At 38.2% G+C, this 23,767-nt stretch overlaps 1 pseudogene; it reads left to right on the top strand.

Annotated features, from left to right (window-relative positions):
- The window catches only part of LOC137974221 (methylcrotonoyl-CoA carboxylase beta chain, mitochondrial-like), a 27,612-nt pseudogene extending 14,012 nt beyond the window's left edge, over positions 1-13,600 (top strand).
- Positions 13,601-23,767: the final 10,167 nt, after the last annotated feature.

Genomic DNA, 23,767 nt, shown 5'->3' with positions numbered 1-23,767 from the left:
GCGCACAATGAACCAATCAGAGGTTAAATTGCTCAAAGCGCGGGAAAATGCGTCGGCACCTCTGTTGAAGAAGCGAAGGGGATTTTAAACCGATATCCAGACGTAGCAAAACACTAAAGAAACTGCTCCATCAGTCAAACTGCTCGTATTGTGCTGACTACCAATAGCATGAATGGCTCATCGCGTACGGATGACAGGTAGTTTTTTTTTTTTTTTGCAACCCTAATAACGGGGCCATGGGATAAGAAAATTGGGCATTTTGTTTGACAGTTAAAGGAGACTTGCTCACGCACATACCAACTCCAAATGACTAGAACAGGAGAACAAAAATGGAACCAGCAGCAGTACTTGCGGACGCGTTGCTAGAGTTTCGTAACATGACGAAACTTCCCGTGTTTGCGATAACGATGCTTAATTACTATAGGTCTGTTAAATACAGTGAGATATCTTCCAGAAACCTGAAGAGATTTCGGTCCTGTAACATTTGTTACCGGCAAAATCTTAATACCGTATTTTCTCGAATAAGCGAAGCGGCGCTTATTTAATATTTCTCGCCACAAGTGCGGCGCTTATTCGAGGGCGGTGCTTATTTAAACACTGTACCAGAAAAATTTACTTTTTCTATATTTTTATTCAACGGTACACTTTCTATCTGTTAATTTTCCTATGGCCTGATACTAAACTGATAGTAAATCTAGAATTACGAGAGAAATTTCACGCGGTCAAAAAAACCCGAGAGTTTCATGATAACGAGAGCGAAAATATCAGCGGTGAGAGCGAACTCCTTCGTCGTTTTGGAACAATTTATAGTGATTTTCTTGGTTATACGAAATTCCTCGAATAAGCGCCTCTTGCTAACTTTTACGCCCCAGATGCGGCGCTTATCTAAGTGAAGACAGCAGGTAATAGAGAGAATATACAGCTTTATAGTATAGTCATTTTGTCTCAAATACGGTAAAACGAAGTACTTGTGGAGCTTCTACGCATGCGTACTTTCCGAACTACGGAAACTATTAAACTGTGTTTGTGATCTAAGGTGGCAAACTTCATTTTCCTGTTGGTATTCACTCAAAAAGACTACAAAATTGAAGAACAAGATTGAGTAGTAATTGAGCAATGTTTAGGAAAAAGGTTGGCTCAGCATCTGGCCCTCAAAATCAAAGATGGCGACAAATAGAGGACATGTTTGCTCTTCGCGATCAAGACCTGACGCATTTAGGAAGAGCTTATCCTAATAATCATGAAATTATGTTGTGATCGAAACGATTGAGCCTTCGAGTTGAAGTGAAGAGGACCCCTCTCGTCAACAATCTCTGTGATCGTCTATCTTTGTCACAGCATTTGAAAATTATACTTCGCCAGCAACTCATGTATCATCCTTTGCTTTATCGGATTTTTAGTGCGCGTGGAGTATACACGAGCCTTTTGGTACCTCATGTATTCAAAGCTGCAAGAACGGGGCAGCATCCAGCAGGTGTAATTCAAAGTAATTGATGGTTATATTGACAAAAATAGCCCGTAGTTTAGCACAAAGATCCAAGAAAGAACAGAGGTCTTGAGTTCCTTTCAAGAAAAAACGAACTTAGCTCTGCAAGGTGGCGGAGAAAAGGCTATCGAGAGACACACGAAAAGGAACAAAAAACTTCTAGTGAGAGATAGACTAAGAAAGCTGTTGGATGATGGCACAGACTTCCGGGAACTTTCACAGTTTGCAGGACTAGATCTTGAGTATGGATGTGCCATGCGCTAGAGTGGTGTCAGGTGTAGGACAGGTGTCTGGACAGCTCTGCGTAATAGTTGCTAATGATGCAACGGTGGAAGGTGGAACCATTTATCCCATCGCTGTAAAGAAAAAACTAAGAGCACAAGAAATTGCAGAAGTGACCAACTACCTTGTATTTTTCTCATTGATTCAGGAGGAGCATTCCTTCCCTTACAGGTAAGTAGCATTATTTGTATGCAGTGCAAGATACACGTAGGAGCCATCTGGGAAGATGGGCAAATGCGACTCAAGTATGGTCTAATTGCAATATTCACTACTTGCACAATCCCATAACACACCTCTATTACCCCTCAAAACTTTTGCATAACCATTGTTTGCAATTTCTCCTGGGACATGAAAATGTCCAAGAGAAGTAGAAAACAATGCCTATGCAGATTTTGGGGGGTAAAAGAGGTGTATTGTGGGATTTTTGCAAGTAGTGAATGATGAAATTTCACTCCTAGAGAAAAGGCCCTCTGGGAATGAAAACTCATACAAATCCTGCTTTTATTCACCAGAGTATTTACATCGGCAAGTATATTTGCGGGAAACAGGTCAAGTTTATGGGTCACAGTTGTAACAATGATAAAACACGGTAACCCTTTATTAATGTTATTCGTATTATTTTGTATTATTTTGGCCTAAGGTTACATTAGGAAAAGTTAGGGTAACTTGTTTTAGTGATGTTAAGGCAATGACCTATAAACCTGACGTGTGACTTGTGACCTGTAAAAAATGTACCTGCCCCATCTCTTAAGCAGCTTATATTGTTTCAAGTGAAGCTATGCCTTTGCAGTTATGATCAACACAATTTTTGCAATTGCGTTCATAACTGCGAAGATCATAGCTTCACTTGATTTCATATCTGCAGTTCATATATGATTCATTTCATATACCATTCATCATTTATATTGTTTTGCATCAAATATTAATATATCAAAAGTGGTCTTATTAATATAATGCCAGTGTTCTGTGCAGGACCCGTTTTTCCAAAACAAATTATATTAAGGAGACATTAATTATTATTTTGTTGTCTACTACATGTGATAGTATTTTTTTTACTCCAACAACAGGCTGATATATTTCCTGAAACTGGAGGGAGAGTGTTTTATAACGAAGCTATACTGTCCATGAAAGGAATACCAACTGTAAGTAACACATAATTAATTATGGTTCCTTTCAAGTTATGCCTTTTTTTGTAGCTTGTATAATTATTACTTAGTGATTTTCAACAGTTTTGGTAATAATTTGTCTTCTGATTGTTCTATATCATACTATAGATTTGTGTTGTCTGTGGATCTTGTACTGCTGGTGCCGCTTATGTTCCTACCATGGCTGACGAGGGCTGTTATTGTGGAGAAGATTGGAACAATTTTTCTTGGTGGTCCTCCACTTGTGAAGGTACTTGCACTGCTGAACAGTACAGCAAAATGCTTATTATAATAATAAACTGTCAGCACCATGAAGCAGAGTTCACCAAGATGTAGCAAGGATAGGTGAACAGAAGATAGTACAACATGGTTCATAGACGTAATGACCTGACAACTGCTCTTCATCTTGACAACATCACTGCAGCCATGATTAATTTTATTTACTTTTAGGCTGCTACTGGTGAGGTTGTGACAGCTGAAGAACTTGGAGGTGCGACGATGCATTCCGTGTAAGTTTTTCTTTTTAAATCATGGCAACGTCATTGTCACCCTCAACTTGGAAAATGATGATGACAATAGTCATCTTAAAATAGATGAGCAAGTTACATGGAATTGCTACGAATTCAGATTGTTTCATGGTACTGTTTGCACCGGCTATGATTGGTTGAAGTATTTAGTTTGGTATTTGTTTTATGGCACTCAATTGAAAACCGCTCTATCATGTCAATATGATCATAAAAATGAAGAAGCTTCTGGAAAAAAATGCTATGTGATTATTTTTTGATTTTTTAGAATTTTTTTGATTTTATACTTAAATTTCCAAAGTTTTTTTGTAAATGAAAATAAAAACAATATCCTGTTTTTTGGGTTTTTTTTTTTTGCTGTTTTGCAGTTGATAATTCGAGATTGTCATATACAAAAAAACGCCATTTCCTCTGTGGTGCTGTTTGTTAAACAAGAAACAAAAGAAATCATTTTGTTTCTTTAAATAATCGAATTAGTTAAGCGACACTTACAGTACATGTACCTCCATGTATTTGAATACAAAATGTGATAAAAGTTTAGTGCAAGAGTGGATTTGTTGGTGGCTCAATCGAGCAATGTGCACAGTGAAGTGGGTCGGTGGGGTGAGTGTTTCAAACCTCTGGTCATATCCTTTTTGCGTTCAAAACGGCTGCAGAGGCTGCTGACTTATTTCTTTTAATTCTTTGCTCTTTAATATATTCATGGACAGTCTTGTTTCGTTTCCAGTATAAGTGGATTTGCAGAATCATTTTGAAGAGAAATGAAGAAAGTGCACTGTGAAACAACGAGAAATATCATGGCCACATTGAATAGAAACCCAGGCATTTTATTTCATCAGGTGGCGCAGTATAAGTGCACAATTTTTTCAATTAAATTCTGTATAACTACGGTACATTTGAATTTTGGACGTCAACCTAATTATTCAGGAATGCCAGGAAATTAGTAGTGGTAATTGTAGTACCCGTAGTAATCGTTATTAGTACCTATATCATGACGAAAGTGTAATATTATTGAAAGCCGTATACATACGTTGAACTGCTGAGAGAATCAAGTCAAGATGCGGATCATTGCAGTTATTAATTACAGTGCAGACCAGGAAAACCATCAACACCTAAAATATGGTTCTCCGCGAATGTTAATTTCTGTCCTCATCATGCCATCAGAAATTTATCCACTCGCTAAACCACAAAGTGTTTTAATTACTGTTGTTTGCATGGCAAGAATATGTGTCGGCTGTTGAGATTTTCCAGAGTTAAGTTGAGCTAATTCTGGTTGTTTAAGCTCTGAGCTGTCTAATGGATACAAATGTAGATTATTAAGAAACACACTCACAGTATTTCACTCATGCGCGATTGTATTTCGTTTTCTCACCCAGCAGAAATCAAGGAAGGCAGCCCTGTCCAGCTATTCACATCAAGTAGTTGAACCCAATAGGCCATTAATACATCAATGTCGTGAAAATATTAAGAAATTACATCTTATCAGTGTGCTACTTGTATTCATAGTCAATTAAATAGCCAGCTGGTGTGTCATTCAGCCACACAGCAAGTCTGTCTTTCTGTCTTTCTGCTCATCCCACATGGACGCGTGACCTTTAATAATAATACAGCTCTTGATAACCCTTCACCTTCCATTCACAAGTTGCTCAGGTTTCTGGAATACTGGTGCCAGCTTTTTATTATTGGTTTAGATGTGCAAGCACCATTGTATGACAGTGAAGATCTCTTGACTCTTGCATTATATGACAGTGTACAGTTCCCAATTTATCAGGTAATATAAAGATTTAGCCAAGCCTAAAAGCAGAGCTTCCGGGGTTAGTTATTTTAACCATAAGTTAACCTGGCTTGATCCTGTGATCCATTTGAAACCCAGTACTTGGTCAGTGGTCAACTTTAAATTTAAAAAAAAACCGGCTGACCTTGATGAGCTCTAAATTTTAGCCTGCAATATGGTCACATGATACTGTTTTTTTTTTTTCTTAAAAAGATTTTTGACTGGCAACCATTGCTTAAGGCTGGCCTTCGATGCTTATTATCAAACAAGAAATATCAGGCAAAAGCGCGATGATCGGTTGATTCTGTTCACAATATTAATTAATTTGTAAATCAACACTGTTTACAGTGTACTTTTAAAATTATTTGAAAGGCCTCAAAAAAATTTGGTCCTAACGCTGGCTCATCACAAAGCTTATGCAACAAGGGCTAGAGTTCTGCCTGCAGAGTTGACAGGCAAAATTCTGCCTGCTCCCAAAGGCACTTAGATTGCAGGATTCGAAGTATTCTGCAAACTCACACTTAATTTGAGAAAAAAATTAAAAAGTTATTCTTTACAATATATCAGTTGTCTACCAATGATTTCTGTACAATATTATTTTCTGGTGCCAATAAGAGTAAGATGATGTTGAACACTATGTACAGTTCTAGTGATCATTTCTATTGTATCTGTGAGTTGATATCAGAAAAGGAAAGGAACGGAAAGGAACTTTATTTAGTGTCTAGTCGTTTTAGCGCTGGAGCACTAATATTATTGGGGACACTGTAAACTGAAATTAACAATGAACGCAAATCAACTCAAATGTTGGTTTTTGAGGAGAGGGGAAACCAGAGTACCCAGGGAAAACCTCTTGGTGCAGATTAGAGAACCAACAAACTCAACCCACACATGAGGCTGAGTCTGGGAATCAAATCCCGGCCACGTTGGTGGGAGGCGACTGCTCTCACCACTGCGCCCTGCATCCCAGGTTTACACTGTATTTGACCTTTTAGTGCCGTATTGTAGTCCAGTGTACTGGTAGTACTACAATGTGTATATGCTAGCATGTATAATTTTACAGAGCATAATATTCCAATGGTCTAGCATTCTTTTTTTCCCTTTGAAGTTTGTACTTGGTTGAGCATGCCACTTTTGGTCATAAGCTGGAACAAATAATCGGAGATCGGAGAGTTAAGAAAGGTTTTAAATGAAATTATAACTACCCAGTAATTACATTAATCAAAATAGAGAATGGTTTGAACCCAGGAGTTTCATACCTTGTTGGAATTTGTTCATCCAGGTGAAAGGAAAGTCAATGCGAACACTCTTCATTCTGAGGACTCCTTTCACCTCGATGATCAAATTTCATCAAGGTAAGTTCATGTAATTACATTGTTTGAATATAATGCTGAATAAATTGTATTTTCTGCACTAGATATTAGCCAGACTCGATGGAAGTCGTTTCAGGAATTTAAGGCTAAATTTGGATCCACTCTTATAACAGGATTTGCCCACATCTATGGGTGAGCTAAAATTTGGTACAACACTTATTGCAGCTATTACATTGTGGAAAATCCCATTTCACCTCTCAAAACTTATTTTTCTGAAATTCAATTGCTGCCTTTGTGCCGTATTATTTGTACTTTATTCTTTAGTCAGGATTGCTTTCTTTTCATTTTCTGTTAATAATTATTTCTGTACTGACAGTTTGTATTTTGTTACTCCTTAGGTATTTAGTAGGGATTGTGGCTAATAATGGTTTCTTGACGTCACAAGCTTCTTTAAAGGTAAATCTACAACAAAGTTCAAATCCTAGCTACAACTTAATCCTTGAACCCCTAAGTATGGCCAATATCCTCCTCACAATATCATAAATTCACTTACATTGTAATCAATCATACAGGTGAAGAGAATCAGAAAATTATCACTTGTATTAAATTTTGTTTATCAGTGAACAGATCAGCCTCCTTATGGTTGTGAAAGCAGATTATAAACTTAAGGTCCAGAACAGTTGAGAAGCCATTTTTAAATCAAGATTAACACCATTGACATCTCAAATGCCCTAGGATACCCCGAGTTGACAAGTAAAGTTGTCTGGCATTAGACAGAGTAAAATCTGTTATTAAAAGTATCACTCCCAGGAGTCATGGATTAAAGGGGTCAAAATATGCCTTTGGCCAGGATCTAACGTTCCTACATCATTGACTCTTCATAAATTTTTGAGAGTCAATGCAAATTAAGTGAGATTTTTAGTCTTTTTGGTCAAGAGCAATCGATCAAACCAGTTAACTCAGTCAAACTTTTGTGAATTGAGGTTGTATGTTCATCTCCCAGCTGGACCTTCATCAGAGTTTTTATCTTAAATAAGTGAGGAAAAGTTAGTGCTGCCTTTGGTATCGCATTTGCAGGTGGTTAACCTTTCAAGACTTCTCAGATAAGGACCAAAATCAGTAGGCCCCAATAATTAAAAATAATTTTCCCTAGCCATGTTTAATTGTTAAATTATATAATTCTGTTGGAGGTCAAAGAACCCTAAGGCTTAATTAAGCCTTGTGCTCCAGGGGTTGTCAACTGGTGTTAGGTAACAACACTTCATAGAAGACTCTCTGTTTTGTTTTAGTTGACGTTGTTAGCCCCTTCACCTGGAAGTTAGCCCCCTTTGACAAGTAAATCTGTCTACATTAAGGGTAAAGTCTGAAAAGTCACATTTAGGAGGGAAATAGTTAAATAAATAACATTATTGTTTTGTGATTGTTGTGTAGGGGACTCATTTTGTAGAGTTATGTAGCCAGCGGAACATCCCTCTTGTGTTCCTACAAAACACTGTTCCTAAATTCACGGAGAGTTTGTCAATTGAGGAGCAGGCTTGTTTGATAAAAGACCAAGCAAAGATGATGTCTGCAGTTGCGTGTGCTCAGGTATGGAGACTATTTGGGTTGAGAGATTAATCTTTTGTTATGCCTTTCATAAATATTCAGACTCTAAAACTGGCAGAGCATTTAAAACAGGAGGTTGCAAAGTGAATCAAAATACAACATTCCCAATGGCAGATGTGACTTAGTGATTACCCAATTTTCCTCTACAAGGATTAAGGGCAATGAAAAATGAAAACCTTGCATGGAATTAGAGCTTCAGAGTCCATAAGTTAATGAAAGAGCTATTAGGATTCTTGGTGACTTTTCCAATCTGACATTGTTAAGAAAATGTTGTGTTGCATTGGTGGGAAGTGAAACACCAAAATTCAGTATCAACTGGATTGGCATGGTCAAGTTTGGACATACAGTGTATAAGAGATACAACAGAGATTGAAGTGTTTTCTTTGCAATAGTCAAGTGTCTAACATATATTTTATTTTTGCTTCTCTAGATTTTACTTTTCATAGGCCTAAATGAGGGTAACAAAGCTGGCATTCATTTGTCCTGTGACCGAGCTAGTTAGAAGTATGGGTCTATAATCCTTCAATGACATCAAGAACTAATGCAAAGAAGTTTATGACATCATCGAAGGAATAGGACGGTGCCTGTCACTGCCTCGACCATGGGACAAATGATTGCCAGCATCTTTCTCTTACATACCTTATGAGGCACATTACAAAGTAAAATCTAGAGAAACAAAGGCAAGTATATGATATGATATATATGTAATATTTAACTTTTACTAAAATAAAAATGTTGAGGTTAGGTGCACTTTAACCCTTTGATGCCCAAACCAGTCTAATCATTTATCACTCACTGAAAATCACGCACTGAAAACTATGTCCCCATTAACCCATTGACATCCAAACCGGCCGAAACCGGCCAGACTTATTATTTTACTCTGTCTAACGCCAGACGATTTTACTTGTTAATGGGGAATCCCTGGGAGTCAATGGGTTAAGGCATTTGACAGCAAGGATAACATATGTTAAGTGGATCTCAACAGACATCATCTGGCCCAACAGTAGTTCTTCAGGGGCATTTATCCACTGCATAGCTCAATAAGAACTATTATTGTTATTATTGTTATTGATAGCGCTTTTCCGTTGCACTTTGATTTAATCCACTGTATGTGGCTATCCATGTTTTGAACAACCAAAGCCTGATAACTACCTTCAACTCTTTTGTGCTAACGATCCTACATGTACATACTTGTACAAATAAAATAATGTCATGCACATTGACAGTTAAGCAGTTTTGTTGAAACCTCACTTTGGCAGGTTCCAAAGATAACTGTGGTGATGAAGAGTAGTCTTGGTTCCAGCAGCTATGCCATGGTAAGTCAACTATTTGATAATAATGAGCCCCTAAAAAATGATAGTTTTCTTTAAAGGTGATTCCCTTGAAATTATGCTTAACCCATTGACACCTGGGAGTTCCCCAGGTTTTGGCCAATTCAGGCATCGAAGCGTGATTAACCCATTAACTCCTGGGGGTTCCCCATTGACGAGTAAAATCGTCTGGCATTAGACAGAGGAAAATACCCGGCTCAGGCATCAAAGGGTTAAATATAGCTTTTGTTGCAACAATTGACAGAAGTAATAAATGTATTGAAAGGGGGTGTTACCACTACTATGTTCTATACCCGATTGACCATGTTGAATGCTCAATTGTTGTCACTTTGCGTACATGCTACTGTGTCTTTTCTGTATTGCTCAGGGTGTGTCACTGCCACCCTCATTAGTTGCATTACAGGGATGTTGCCCCCACCTTTCCTTCCACTAGGGTGCACTCCATAGCTATAGTCCGATTTACTGCCAAAGACTGTAGTCCTTAATGTACCACTATGAGATTATGAATTACAAATTGACAAAGTTGTTAACTAAACACTAAGCAACAAATGTTTTAAGCTTTGATTTAAAAAAGACACCTGTTTATTTTAACGGGAATTTTCCTATTTAATGGTCCACCATTACTAACTTTACGATCTTGAGAGAGCTGGATTGAGGAGAGAATGACATCAAAGGCTCGCTAGTTTAGGAATACAATACGTGTGTACATGGCAGATTTAATATGCAGCACAGAAGTTTTGGGCTTTCAGACTTTTAAGCTCATGTTTTGCATATATAATAAGCTGCGTTCACACGCTGAAATTTTAAGTTAGTGAGCCTTTGACATCACTTTTTCCTGGATCCAACCCTCTGAGGTCCAGTCGGTGAGTTTTGAACGTGAGTAATGGCACACCGTGAAGTCCAAAACTTACACTCAAAGTAAAGGTCCTTTGGATAAAAATCAAAATTTTGCAAGTCAGGTGTTAAGCAAACACACTTTCAAAATCTGAAGAAAAAAAGAAAGTGATTTTTTTTAATCACAGTTTTTATCCCTGAGGATATTGTTACTGCCCTTTCAACAACTGTCTGGTTGGCCACCACCTTGACACCTGATTTGTTGTTGTTGTTGTCGTTGTTTTTCAGTGTGGGCGCTCGTTTGACCCTTGTTTTCTTTTCACATGGCCCACTGCCCGGGTTGCCATGGACACAGCACAGGAAATGACAGGACAATTCTTTGCTGAGGTACTTACTTGAAAGAGACATTGATGATCCACATCATATAAAAGAGGAGTCCTGGAGGTACGGGAGCAGGGCTGGCACAGTGGTGAGAGCATCGCCTTCCACCAATGTTGCCCGGGATCAGTTCCCAGATGCTACGCCATGTGGGTTGAGTTTGTTGGTTCTCTACTCTGCTCTGAGAGGTTTTTCCCCAGGTACTCCGGTTTTCCTCTCTCCTCAAAAACCAACATTTGCAGGCGTAGGTCAGTTGGCTAGTGCGCGGCTTTCAGAGCAAGGGCTCCCCAGTTCGATCCTCAGTGACTTCAACGTCTGTTTTGACTTTCCTCTGATCCATGTAGCTATAGCTTTATATATCCGTGAAACGGAGCACTGACGGAGGGAGGGGGGTAAAAGGCACACCGTCGGCTTCCATTGATACCAGTTTCGTAACTGAAGGAACTACTGATGTTAAATAAATTGACTTTGACTTTGACTTTACTTTACTTCATATACAAAACCCAGTAAAATAAGAGACAAGATAATAATATTATTATTTATCATTTTGATATGAGGTATCTACCAGCCAGGATGCAGCCAATGTAACAACTCTCAGACATCACCAAATTGCAAAAACAAAAAACTCAGAGTTGGTTCAGAAAACAGTGGACACTAATAAGTACGTAATGGAAACAAGGGACCTTAATCCCAAAACGTAATACAGCTCTGTCCAAAATAGATTCAATGAAATGAAAGGATGCAGTTTTTGTTCAAGTGTGGTATCTGAAACATTATTGGTACAGAAAGGGAGGTTCCCAATCACGCTGTCATGATAAGTGTATGTTAATTTCGGTTAAACTATTTGAGATGCAATAGAAACAGGAAATGTGTTTCCTGAGATGTCCGTTTGGGCAGCAGGTGCACTTAGTCAAAAGACAGTTAACGTAACGTTTGATGTGCCATCACACAATACCATGTTGGTGTTGTGCTCAAGTGCATTCATATAACCATGCACAATCACGCAAGACAAGGGAAGATGAATTTTGTGTTCACTTTTTAAATTTAGGAATACCGACCAACATTCTTACTACTCTTGCCAAATCCTCCCTCCCCTCTCTTACTCTTAATTTTTACTTGTCTTCCTATGGTGCCATTTCCAAAAGTTTCACATATCAGAAGTGTGCTATAATTATTTTTTCATAATGTTGTTAATTAACCCTCAGAGTGAAGTCACAGGTGATGAAACCAATGACGACAAACAAAAAGAATTGAAAGACAAAATGCTGAAAAAGTAAGGTCTTAAGAAAGGATTATTATCTCGTAAGGATATGAAGTAAGGAAGCTAATAAGAATTTATTGATTTTGACTTTGAAATTATTGATTAATAAATTATATAACACATAAGTGATTTCATAAGAGTGTTACTAAATTTAGTATCGTACATGTAGAATCATAACTAATCGAATTTGTACCCAAAACCAATCACACTTCTAAGTGATAATCAATCTTTTATTTGCATTGTTAATTTATACAAGAGTTTGGTACGTAGTTTTCTGCAGGAAAGTTTTTCTTGTGAAATAATCCCTGTTTCAGTTGATGTGAATTGTGTCAACTCTGCTACTGCTGCTAATCTTAGGTCACTTTCCATTTGACAGAACTTAACGGCCAGACCGGGCATTTCAAAGAACTCTACAATGCCTTCAGATTAACACACTTAGAGGGCGATCTATACTCAGAAGAATGCGTGGCATAATCATGCAACTGTGTTCCTTCAAACTGTTGCATTTTCTTTGCAAACTGATAGGTCTGGCCGGCCAGTTTTGATAAAAGGAAAGGGCCTTAGTCTCAAGTCTTATTATTTGATTTGCTGATTTGGAGGTAATTTTTTTTAGATTTGAGAGGGAATCACATGCTTACTATGGATCAGCTCGGCTATGGGATGATGGTGTTATTCTGCCTGAAGATACTAGAAAGGTAGGACAACAAAAAGAGTATTTCCTTCCCTTTATCGCGCTCATTTATAGTCAAGAAATCCCAAAGCATAACAATTTCAGTGAATGCTGTTGAGCACTGTTTTCTTGTGTTTGCTGATTATACTAGCTTATACTATTGTGTAGGGTAGTTCTTAGTTGTGAGTCTGTGTGTGAAATCCTAGAGTGTGACCATTCAAATGAAAGCTACTGAGCAGTACTTTCCTGTGGTGCTGTTTATTATGCTGTACAAGGTGGTTCTATCGTTTGAGTCTGTTGGTGAAATCCTTAAGTGTGACCATTCAAATGAAAGCTACTGAGCAGTACTTTCTTGTGGTGCTATTTATGATGCTGTACAAGGTGATTCTTATCATCGAGTATTGTGTGGATGAAAGCCACGACCTAAGATGTGATTGCCCTCAAAGTGTCCACTCTTGTTCTTTATTGTGCCTTATTTCACACCAGATATACGTTTTCGTTTACCACAGGTCCTTGGACTGAGTTTACGAGCAGTTCTCTCTTCGTCTTCCAGCAAAGATGGAAATAGATTTGGAGTTTTTAGGATGTGAATCCAACAAGACTATCGTTCCTATAACTGTTTAAACAAAAGCCGGACGATCAAGCTCGTCAAAGTCGAAAGCCAGTCTTCTCTATTTAGGACTGGACCTCATAGTAGAGACCGCGTCTTAATATTCCCCTGAAGAAGTATCTGGACCCATCTCAATCGGTTACAGTGCAGGGAGGGTGTCGACAGTCCAGCAATTACGGATAAAATTGTGACGAAAAGAGCGAGTCCCCTGAGTGGAAAATATGACCCCAAATCTATGTTGGCACTGCAGAACTGTTTCCTTGTATGATGAAATGAATTCAGTAAAGGACTTTCTTTTTTCAACGAAATAGTGTTTCTCAAGATTGAAATTCAGTTGTTAAATGTATTCCTTCATCATTAAGTGTATAAAATAAAGGACTCATTTCTTTTTTAAAAGAGTTATTTGTTTTTGTCTTTAAGCTAGGTACTGAAACAGCTGCGTTTCGGCCTTCGTCTTGCGGGGAAGTTTATGACTTCATCTTGCTTCTCGTTATTCTATCTAAGCTTATTGGTCGTTTTTCCGTGGTAGTATGCAGAGGAGGAAAGGGAGAGTCTACAACTGAGGTCTAGCACAGAAATGGGTTTATCAACTGGGTTGATAGAGCGAGTTTTAATCGAGTGTCGTAAAACCAAAACCAAAGTAACTACTTTGGCCAGTCAAAGAGGACGGAGACAATCCAGTGAACCAATCAAAACTCGAAGTCATTACACGTAGCCGACACAAAGTGCGGGAAAATGCGCACCCGCGAGCCACGGTTGGTTTTGGTTTCACTTGTATTTGGCTGAAAAAGTGGCGCGAGAACTTTGAACCAATCACCGAGTGAAGAGCGGTTTTCAATTGAGTGTCAAAAGCAATTAGTTTTGCATTACTTCACTCAATGATTGGTTCAAAACTCTCGCACCCTTCTTTCAACCGATCAGAAGTGAAACCAAAACCAATCATGGCTCGCGCGTGCACATTTTCCCGCGCTTTCGGTCGGCTACGTGTAATTACTTCGAGTTTTGATTGGTTTAGAGAATTGTCTCCATGCATTTTGATTGGCCAAAGTAATTACTTTAGTCTTGGTTTTACGACACTCATTTGAAAACCGCTCTAATGCAAAACCAAAGCAATTCGCTAATTACTTCCGACACTCGATTGAAAACCGCGCTATGGTAAATTGATCACCTCAGAGGAATTTGAAAGTTGATGAGGTCAGTCAGGACGGGACGGGACGGGACGAAGAAATCACAAGAAAAAGAAAGAAAGACGCGCTCGTCCACCTTGAACTTGAATTTTTGCCAGTCCCGTATTCACCCGTTTTTTCTTCCCGTCCCGTCCCGACCGACTTCACTTGTGTCTCCGAGAAAATGGGTAATCAACGAAAAACTAATGTATTGTAGTGAAGCTGGACAAATAAAAAAGATCACTGAAATCGTGCAAATTCATAAGGGCATCACGTTTGATCACTAATCCCTCCTCTTCTTTCTTTTTAAACGAAGGCGATTGTCTGGAATCTCAATCACTTTAATTGAATAACAGAATTCTCTTTGAAATAAATCGCAGTGATGATAAAAGAAGTTAGCGAAAGAAAAAAAGGTTTGCAAAAGGTTTAAAAGGAAATGAAAACAGTCTTCGATAACGATATTCGGACACACCAACTTGGGTCGTCTGGTATCCACTCACTTATCGTCTGAGCAATCGAGGCAACTTGTCTCTCTCCAGGGTTCAGTTTCGCTTTAAAAGAGATGCATGGTTGTAACTTAAAGACTGCAATGGAAGGTTGAAACAATTGTTTAACTACTTGGTGCGGCTACTATAAGAAAACTGTCTGTAGCTTGCATAAAGTAACTTTTAAAGTCCTGGGAAAGATCTTTTCTACAGCTTATCCTTTGCGCGTAAACTTTGTGTGCGTATTCCCTTTGGGCGGATTGGAACTGGTGGAATTTCGGTTGAATTGCAAATGATATGCTAATTTTTGCCCACGTTGCTGAGGGTGAAATGAAGACAGATCCAATATGTCGGTTCTACAACGTTACTTTTCAGCTTTTCAGTCTTCCCTGACGTTTCTCAATTTGTTGTTGACGTTCTCGTGGCAGCAAGAAACCTTCTGAGATAAATTTGTCCGGACTTTAAAGAGAACGCCATTCACACAGTACCAGCGCAACACGAGCGATGAGGACAAGTCTATGAAGACAGAATTTGCTGCTCAACCGGTGAATTACAAGGGATACCTATACTAAAACAGGTAATTTAAGTTTAATTTAATTTGAGTTTCTTTTCTAGTAACTGGAAGCCATTAAGTATAAACAAAGTTTAACGAAAATAATAAATCGTGTGTATGTGTAGGAGTTCATTTGACCACTGTCGAATACATGAATGTGCCAAGCTCCTTGTGCAACAATTCAGATTGCATTTTTGCATGTAATCTGAATTGTTGCACACGGAGCTTGGAAAAGTTTAAAAAATTTTCAGTGTCATATACTTCTATTACAATAAGAATCATGCATATGCTTGAGAAATGAACCACATTCATTGAGCAAAAAGGTTAAAAGAAAAAATAGATCAGTAAATAAATAATGATATAATCATCCATATCGATAAATTATTTCACAGCAAATATTCAATAGCGTCCATAGAAGCTTTTTCAAAATCTGACGAATTATCCAGCTGCAAAAAAAAGTATATACAAGACCATGTTGAATTAATCAGTAATGCTGTATCCTTAGTGTTTCCGTATTGGTAAACATGACTAAATAAAAGTTTTGTCAATCTTTAGGTCCTCCTTTTTAAGAGAAATCAAGAGAGAGAAGAAGAAATACTTCAAGGACAGAGGAATTGACCTTTTGTCGATGGTAAGGAAGTTTACAATTTTTATAATATTGCATAGTGGTAGCATAGCAACGAAACATTTCTTTAATAACTTTTACAGCAAAACTAGATCACTTCCTCTTGTTTTTCCTATGAATGTAGAGGTTACAATTTCTCCTTTAAAAGTGCTAAATCAACTAACATTTCGTCCAAGGGAAATTACCACTTTAAATTTGACGTAGATCGTCTTTTTGCCTCGAGCTAAAGTTTTGGAAGGAAACGATATTTTCAACCAGATCTAGATCTAATCCTGGGATACCGTTTTTATTTGAAAAACTTTAGATGGGTGCCTAATAAGATTGGCAAATTAGCCACCATGTCTTATAAAAATGTATTTGTATCTTCAGGCTTTGGTGTTGATCAAGAGGACAGAAGAACTGCACGATGCATGTGAAGTATCGAGTTGAATACGACATCGGAGCAAGATGCAGCACAGGACAACCACACTCAAGATGTACCATTCAAACAAGAGGGATTACGAAGAAGATGACTGCAGAAGCAAGTAAAAGTAAGATTAATTTGTAAGGAATACATTCATCGAATAAATAAGAAATATATACGAAAGAAGAAAAAATCAAGCAAGACAGGAAGATGATGATCATTGCAGAAGCAAGCAAAGGTAATTTAGGTAATAAGACATTGCCATATTGCACCGTGTTACCTGTGGTGAGGCCACGCATTCGGGAGTGCGATGATAGCATTAACGCTGGCAAAAGAACCTGCAAACTGAGTAAAATACAATCCGAATGCAAAGTTAAAAGCAATTCAAATGCAATGCACATTCATTCAGTTTGCAACGAAGGGGTCTCGTTTTTGAAATCGTCGCCCTATGAAGGTTGAAATTAAGTGTTATTGGGAAGATAATGTCAAATTTGACCTGTATGCATTGTAATTCCATCAAATTTTTAGTCGTATTGATAGGGTGGTAACATAAGTAGGGAGTGTCCAAGTATGGACTACAGCAACAGGATGACCATGGAATTGCATTGATATCAAAAGGACCGTGGCATCAGTGAAGTCGAACAAGGAATAATAACAGCTGGGGGACAATCAGACTTCAATTGGATCAAGTGAATGGAAGCATTAAGAGGAAATAGTCAAATTTGATTTCGAATCACTGTTATACCCTTTAAGTCGTTTTAAATTATTGGGAACAAAATTTTCTGGGTTCGTCCTCGTCAGACAAAGAAATTGCGCTTCATTTGGGTGGCGTGAAATTTGAAACGACGATAACTTACAACCCATTTGAATTTATATCGAAATAATCGAGAATGAGTATCATGAGGATAGTACTTGGTTATGATTGGCAGCAACTGATGGGCCATGAAAAAGGAGTTCGCGTCAAGGAGGGGGGGAGGGGGGGAAGGTGTATAATCGGACTATATCACTGAAATGAGGCACTTTAATACAAAGCGGGACATCAAAAAGAGGTCGTCTGTCGCATCATGTCGTTAAGATAACGAAGTAATCAGGGTCTTGTTTTGGGGACAAAGTTGTTTTAAAAATTGGGTGATCACATTTGTTCGGTGATTCACGTGAGATTCCTTTTCGTTTTTTTCGGTTGCGCGCGCTGAAGGACGCATAAAGGACGCGGTTTGCACGCGAGTAGCGTCTTAACACCACGGGTTCACACGGTACTTTATGGTATTACTTTTAAATTATAATTTTGTATTCTCGTCTTGGTCAGTGCAACCTGGGATGTAACGAATCGGCTTTGCGGAGTAGAAGTTAAATAAGGCACGCGCAAGAAAACTGCAGTCTGCTTTCATTTTTTTTTTTTTTTCACGAAATGTGTAGCAGGTGTTATGAGTATTTTGTGCCATGTACCTATCTATGTTATGCCTGAGGCTCTCGGGTACCCGACTTTGGGTGGGGGATTTCCAATGTTTTTTTGGTTTCAAATTTAATCCACATCACACTTGCCCATGATCAGTATGGGACACACAAACACGAGTTTAAAAAAATTATCAAGTTTTATAATAACGATGATGACAACCATGCGCTGACGAAATCGAGGACGATGACGACGATGATGCACCGACGACGATAGAAACGACAATAGCGACGAAGATCTCGACGACAAGAGCGCCGACTATGACGACTACAACAATGCGCCGATGACGGCAATGACGACGATAAGAAAAGACGATGAGAAGAACGAAAACGACGCGTCGATGATGACGACAATGACGATCGGGACGCCCGAAAAATGGTGGCAATAAAACGAAGACGCAGCAACGATGACGATGACGATGACAATGACGAGGCTTTGAAAGGTTATACTCAGCAGGTCTCAAACATCAAGTTTGAAAAATAACATCAGAAGTTAAGAACCGTGACAAATCACATCAGACGTTAAGACAATGTATACCACACAAGATACGACAGTCACTGTAGTGATGTAGGAAATTAAGAGCCGTTCTTGTGGTTCTAGTAATAAAAAGCAAATGTACCATACATTTTCAAACTCGGAAAGAAGAGACTAAAAGAAAAGGATGACCACAGAGACGAACAAGCCTATGCAAACGGCCAATCACATTGCGTCTCTTCTGATCAAACGGCCAACAACTAGAAACGATCCACTCACCTCGTTGAGATAATTTGACTCTGAAAAGGACCTCGAAACTTTACTCGATGCCATACAAGCACTGCATCGAAAACTGTCAATCACCATACGACACAATACTTCAGACAAACGATTCTTAAATTCAAAGATTACTTCAAGAAAAAAAAATTACTCATGAAAGCACCGGGCATACCTCCTCCTCAGGTATAACATAATAGGAACTAAGTAAAATTGCATTGCGCTTCTTGCTTGACGTGTAAAGTTCATCATCGGGCAGATAATAAGTCATACTACATCGCACTAAACAAACTACTGATACTCTGGCACTCACGACTTCAACCCGGAAAATCGAGCTAAACACTCCTCATACTCTTCCACTTTGTTGAGGAACTACTTGGACGATTACAGCAAACAAATTTGAGGTAGCTGTACACGCCGCTCAATAGGATCATACAATACTTTAAGGACTGCTAACTGAGACTCGCAAGACGGACTACATCCTCTTTACAATTTCTTTCAAACAAGACTGACTGCGGGACCTTTTCAATTGCTTTCAAACAATAGGCCATTTCCGAGTTCATGTCTGCCTCCTCCTCAAAGCGCGTCTAAGTGCAAAGTTTTTGTGATGGTAATTAGTTCTACTTTACATATGAATGAAAACTAATTTTCATAACAAAAACTTCGCACTTAGACTCGCTTTGAAGAGGAGGCAGACATGAACTCGGAAATGGCCTATTTTCCAAAAGCAGTTGTTCCCTTGCGGGCTGCGTGTTCCATAAGACAAACACTCACACGAAACGTGCTTCCTACATTTCTGTATTCATGAAACATTGTACACGCAAACAGCAGCTCTTAAGGTATAGAAAAGATATCTGTTTACAAACATTGTTTTTGTTATTCAAATGTGCCAACGATAGGAACAAAAGGACCTTTGTCTCGACAGCCAATGACGCTCTGGTTGGCACATTAATTACGTCAACGATATCTTCGCTATTGCTCTACTGCTGTGGAAATCAGACCAGACAACTTATTGGTAGCCATGCACTTGCTGAACGGTTTGTTCGGACACTACACATACTCAAAAGATCACTCGCGATACATATTAATTTACACTCGCGCATTTCAACCATTTAAAGGAAACCTCCACTAAAACAAGAATACAACTTCAAAATATTTAACATAATGTTTACAATCAAAATTGTTCAAAGGTTTTCCAATGGAATCGTTTGTATCCGAAATAAATGAATTTCAAAAACGCTTGTTTTGGTTTTCAAATTTCCTGGGCGCCGCCATCTTGAATAATTGTGACGTGTTATGGTTGCTCTTTTGTATTTGCACAAGGAGCTTTTGTTTTAAAACAATAGGGAAACCATGACACGTCACAGTTATTCAAGATGGCGGCGTCCGGGAAATTTGAAAACCAAAACAACCGTTTTTAAAATTTATTTATTTCGGATACAAACGCTCCCATTGGAAAACGTTCGAACAATTTTGATTGTGAGCATTATGTTAACTATTTGAAAGATATGTTCCTGTTTTAGTGGAGGTTCTCTTTAACAACCAACGTCGTTTAGGAATCGCTCCCACTCAGTCATTCACAGTAGACAGATAACTGAATTTTTTTGCACACATCTGTTTGTTTGGGATCTCACCCAAATGATCACTACGCGAGACGCAATTTTCACTCTTGAATAAGATCAAACCGTTTGCCAACAGCAATCGTTCAGTGGCTTTGCTCAACCACACATTCACACTAGACAGGTTATGCATACCCATGGACGCAAACAATCTTGTAAATAACATTGATACTGTTCAAAGAACGTGTTCACCCACACATTGTTAAAGGATGTAGATCATTGATACTCATACACTCATAACATTGACGTCAACCCGCTTGGAGACTAAGACTGTTATACTGGACAGAACAGCGACACTCGTGATAAATGAATACGACGACGACGACGCACGACGACGACGCACGACGACGACGCACCACGCACTGACGCACCGAACCGAACCGACCCGAACCGACTCTACTCGACTCTACACTACACTACACAGCAATATGCTTAAGAGAATCTTTTAGATATGAGCACGCAGCTACAAGTTTTTTTTGTTTATTTGCTAACGCTGTGCAATTCTTCGTTATTTCGTTATATCTCGGTTGCACTGTCCTTGTAAATGATAAGAACCTTCCGCACTGGGTTAAGGTTTGGTTACACATAAACAAGCTAAAAGTAAATATAAAAACTGACGTTTCGTATCCATTGTGACATCATTGTCAAGGGAAGTAAGTAAATATACTGCGGGTGTAATAAGTTATGCCAAATATGAAAGTGAATTTCAGGACACCAAGTTTGAGTCAACCTCTAAGTCTTTTGCGATACAAGACTATCAAAAGTTTGTTATAAGCCTTTCCACACATCCACACAACCACACAACCACACAACCACACAACCACACAACAATCAAGGGTCTTCCTTTTCCCCTGCCAAACAAGGAAACTATGTTCTCCGGACCAATGTAAATCATCAACACTCCTCCTGCACCAAGTTAACCACACCAGTCAATAAATTGATACAAATGAATGAAGGGGTAGTTTCTAAAGAAACTGTTGTGCTGCGTCGGTGGGGAAGTAGTATACAAAAATTTGGTTTATCAACCGAGTTGATAATGTAAATTGACCACCGTACAGAGATTCTAAAAGCTGACGTTTCGAGCGTTAGCCCTTCGTCAGAGCGAATCGAGGGATTATGGGTTACGTGTTACGTGTTACGTGTTACGTGTTACGTGTTACGTGTTACGTTACTATAAAAACTACACGTAACCCATAATCCCTCGATTCGCTCTGACGAAGGGCTAACGCTCGAAACGTCAGCTTTTAGAATCTCTGTACGGTGGTCAATTTACATTATCAACTCCGTTGATAAACCAAATTTTTGTATAATAAATTGATACAATCTAGCAATAGTCTTGAGACAAGTCCGTTTTGGGGGTTATTTTGTTTTCGTTAAGATAGTTGTTTTTCATATGTTTTGAATATTCCTTACAAATTTTCCAGCATAACTTATTACACTCGACTACTGTTTACCTAATTACCTTGACTTTTGAGTCACAATGACAACGAAATGTTATTCTTTTTGGTTTGTTTTTGTGTACTGAATCATGGCGCTTAAACAGCACCTAAATTCAAATATTTTTCATCTACCATATTCATTTCCCCATCTAAAGCAAACATGTTTTACTATTCTTACCTGCCGGGCAAGACGAGCGCAAAGGCACAACTAGCAATAATTTGGACTCATGACCGTGATGTCAGAGGCGTGGGTCTGTTCTCGATTGTACGTCACCAACTGCTTTGCAATGCAAAATTTATTTCAAGCATTTTTTGACGTAAAAGCGAGAATAGATCCATGCCTCTCATTTCACGGTCGTCGGTCCAAATTACTGCAAGTTCTGCCTTTGCTCGTCTTGCCCGGCAGATAAAAAGCGAAATTCTGTGTAATAATTTTGTTATATGCTTGCATTGGATGGGGAAATTTATATTAGGTGCGATTCATGCGAATAGACTGTATTCGTATTTTAGCGTTTGGACTGGTACTAGTTTGAAGTTGAGGCTGATGCGGCGGAAATAGTTTGCATCAGGAAAGATTTTCCCGTCTCAGTCTCAATTTTATGCTCGTTGCAGTGCAATCGCGAGAATACGAATATCGTAAAATTTTGCAACCTCAAGGCGAAAGAAAGCGCATTTAAGAATGCTTAGTGCGGAAGGCTTCTTTTGGTAATGTTATAATTGATGCCCAAGTATGCCACACTCAAGTTAATCTCTTTCGCTTTATGAGTCGTTATTTTTGGGTACAGCAAATTGTAAGTGATGTTTTTACAGCTAACATTAAACAATCAATATTCATTAGGAATAATGATCCGTAAGGTGGACTTTGACCCCTTGCCTAAAATGACACTTAGAAAAAATACGGCGGCCCCAATACGCATGCGCCGTATTTTTTTAAAAAAAAAATCACTTTACTTGACACTTCCTCCAAAGAATGTTAATAAACAAACAAGAGAAATAAAATTCATTGTTGTATTTTTCTCTTTACTTTATAGTAAAGCATTTGATCATATTCAGATGTTAATAAGTAATAAATTATTATTATTAACAATACAATAAGTTTGAAATTAACTTTTATTTTTTTTAAAAAAAAATTGGCGCATGCGTATTTTAAGCGCCCGTATTTTTTCTAAGTTTTTTGGCGGGAAAATTTAACCCAGTTTGCACAGCGTTTTCCCTGACAACTAGTCTCGCAAAAATATTTAAAAGAGCCTACCCGTAAAATCTTAATTGGAAACGGTAGCAACATGGCAAGCTTTAAAATAAAGTATTTAAGAACGATTTTATAAAAACTAAGGTTGAATAAACCAAATATTCACCACAGGAAAACTTAATTTTGTTCAAGGTTAAAGAGAACCTCCACTCCAACTTCGAAATAGCTATAAACCCAATAAAATAATATTTGGAATCAAAATTGCTCGACATTGTTTTTCAAAAAGGTGTTTATATCTGAAAAGAACTAATTTAAGAATTGCTTATTGTCACTTTCAAATTTATTGAGCGCCGCCATCTTGAATAATTGTGACACGTCACAATTATTCAAGATGGCGGTGCCTGAGAAATTTGAACACAACAACAAGCGATTCTTAAATTCATTTATTTCGGATACACACACTTTCATTGAAAATTTCAAACAATTTTGATTATAAACATTAATTTTTCTGGTTTAAAATTATCTTTGTGTTGTAGTGGAGGTTCCTTTGAAAAAAACTAGATATTGTTCGTCTAACATTCTAAAATACACTTAAACTTAATTACTTTCCGTTGAAAAAATGGCTTTCTACCATCTACACTTAACCTATTTAAGCGAAAAAGCTTGCCATGTTTTTAATACCAAGACGTTTTTCTACCGGGTGATTGATGCCTAACGCGAGAAAGTTTGCGCAAAGAAACTTATCTAATTGTAGCCCTTATAAAACACTGTGCATGAAAATCGAACAAAGTCCTACGCATTTTATAGCCAATTGCGCGAATTAACTGCTGTGATGCCTAACCCGAGAAAGTTTGTGCAAAGAAACGGATCCAAAG

This window comes from Montipora foliosa, chromosome 10, assembly GCF_036669935.1.
Source record: "Montipora foliosa isolate CH-2021 chromosome 10, ASM3666993v2, whole genome shotgun sequence".
In the NCBI taxonomy this organism is placed as follows: Eukaryota; Metazoa; Cnidaria; class Anthozoa; order Scleractinia; family Acroporidae; genus Montipora; species Montipora foliosa.
The sequence above is the reverse complement of the archived record's forward strand: the minus strand, read 5'-3'. Positions and strand labels throughout refer to the sequence as shown.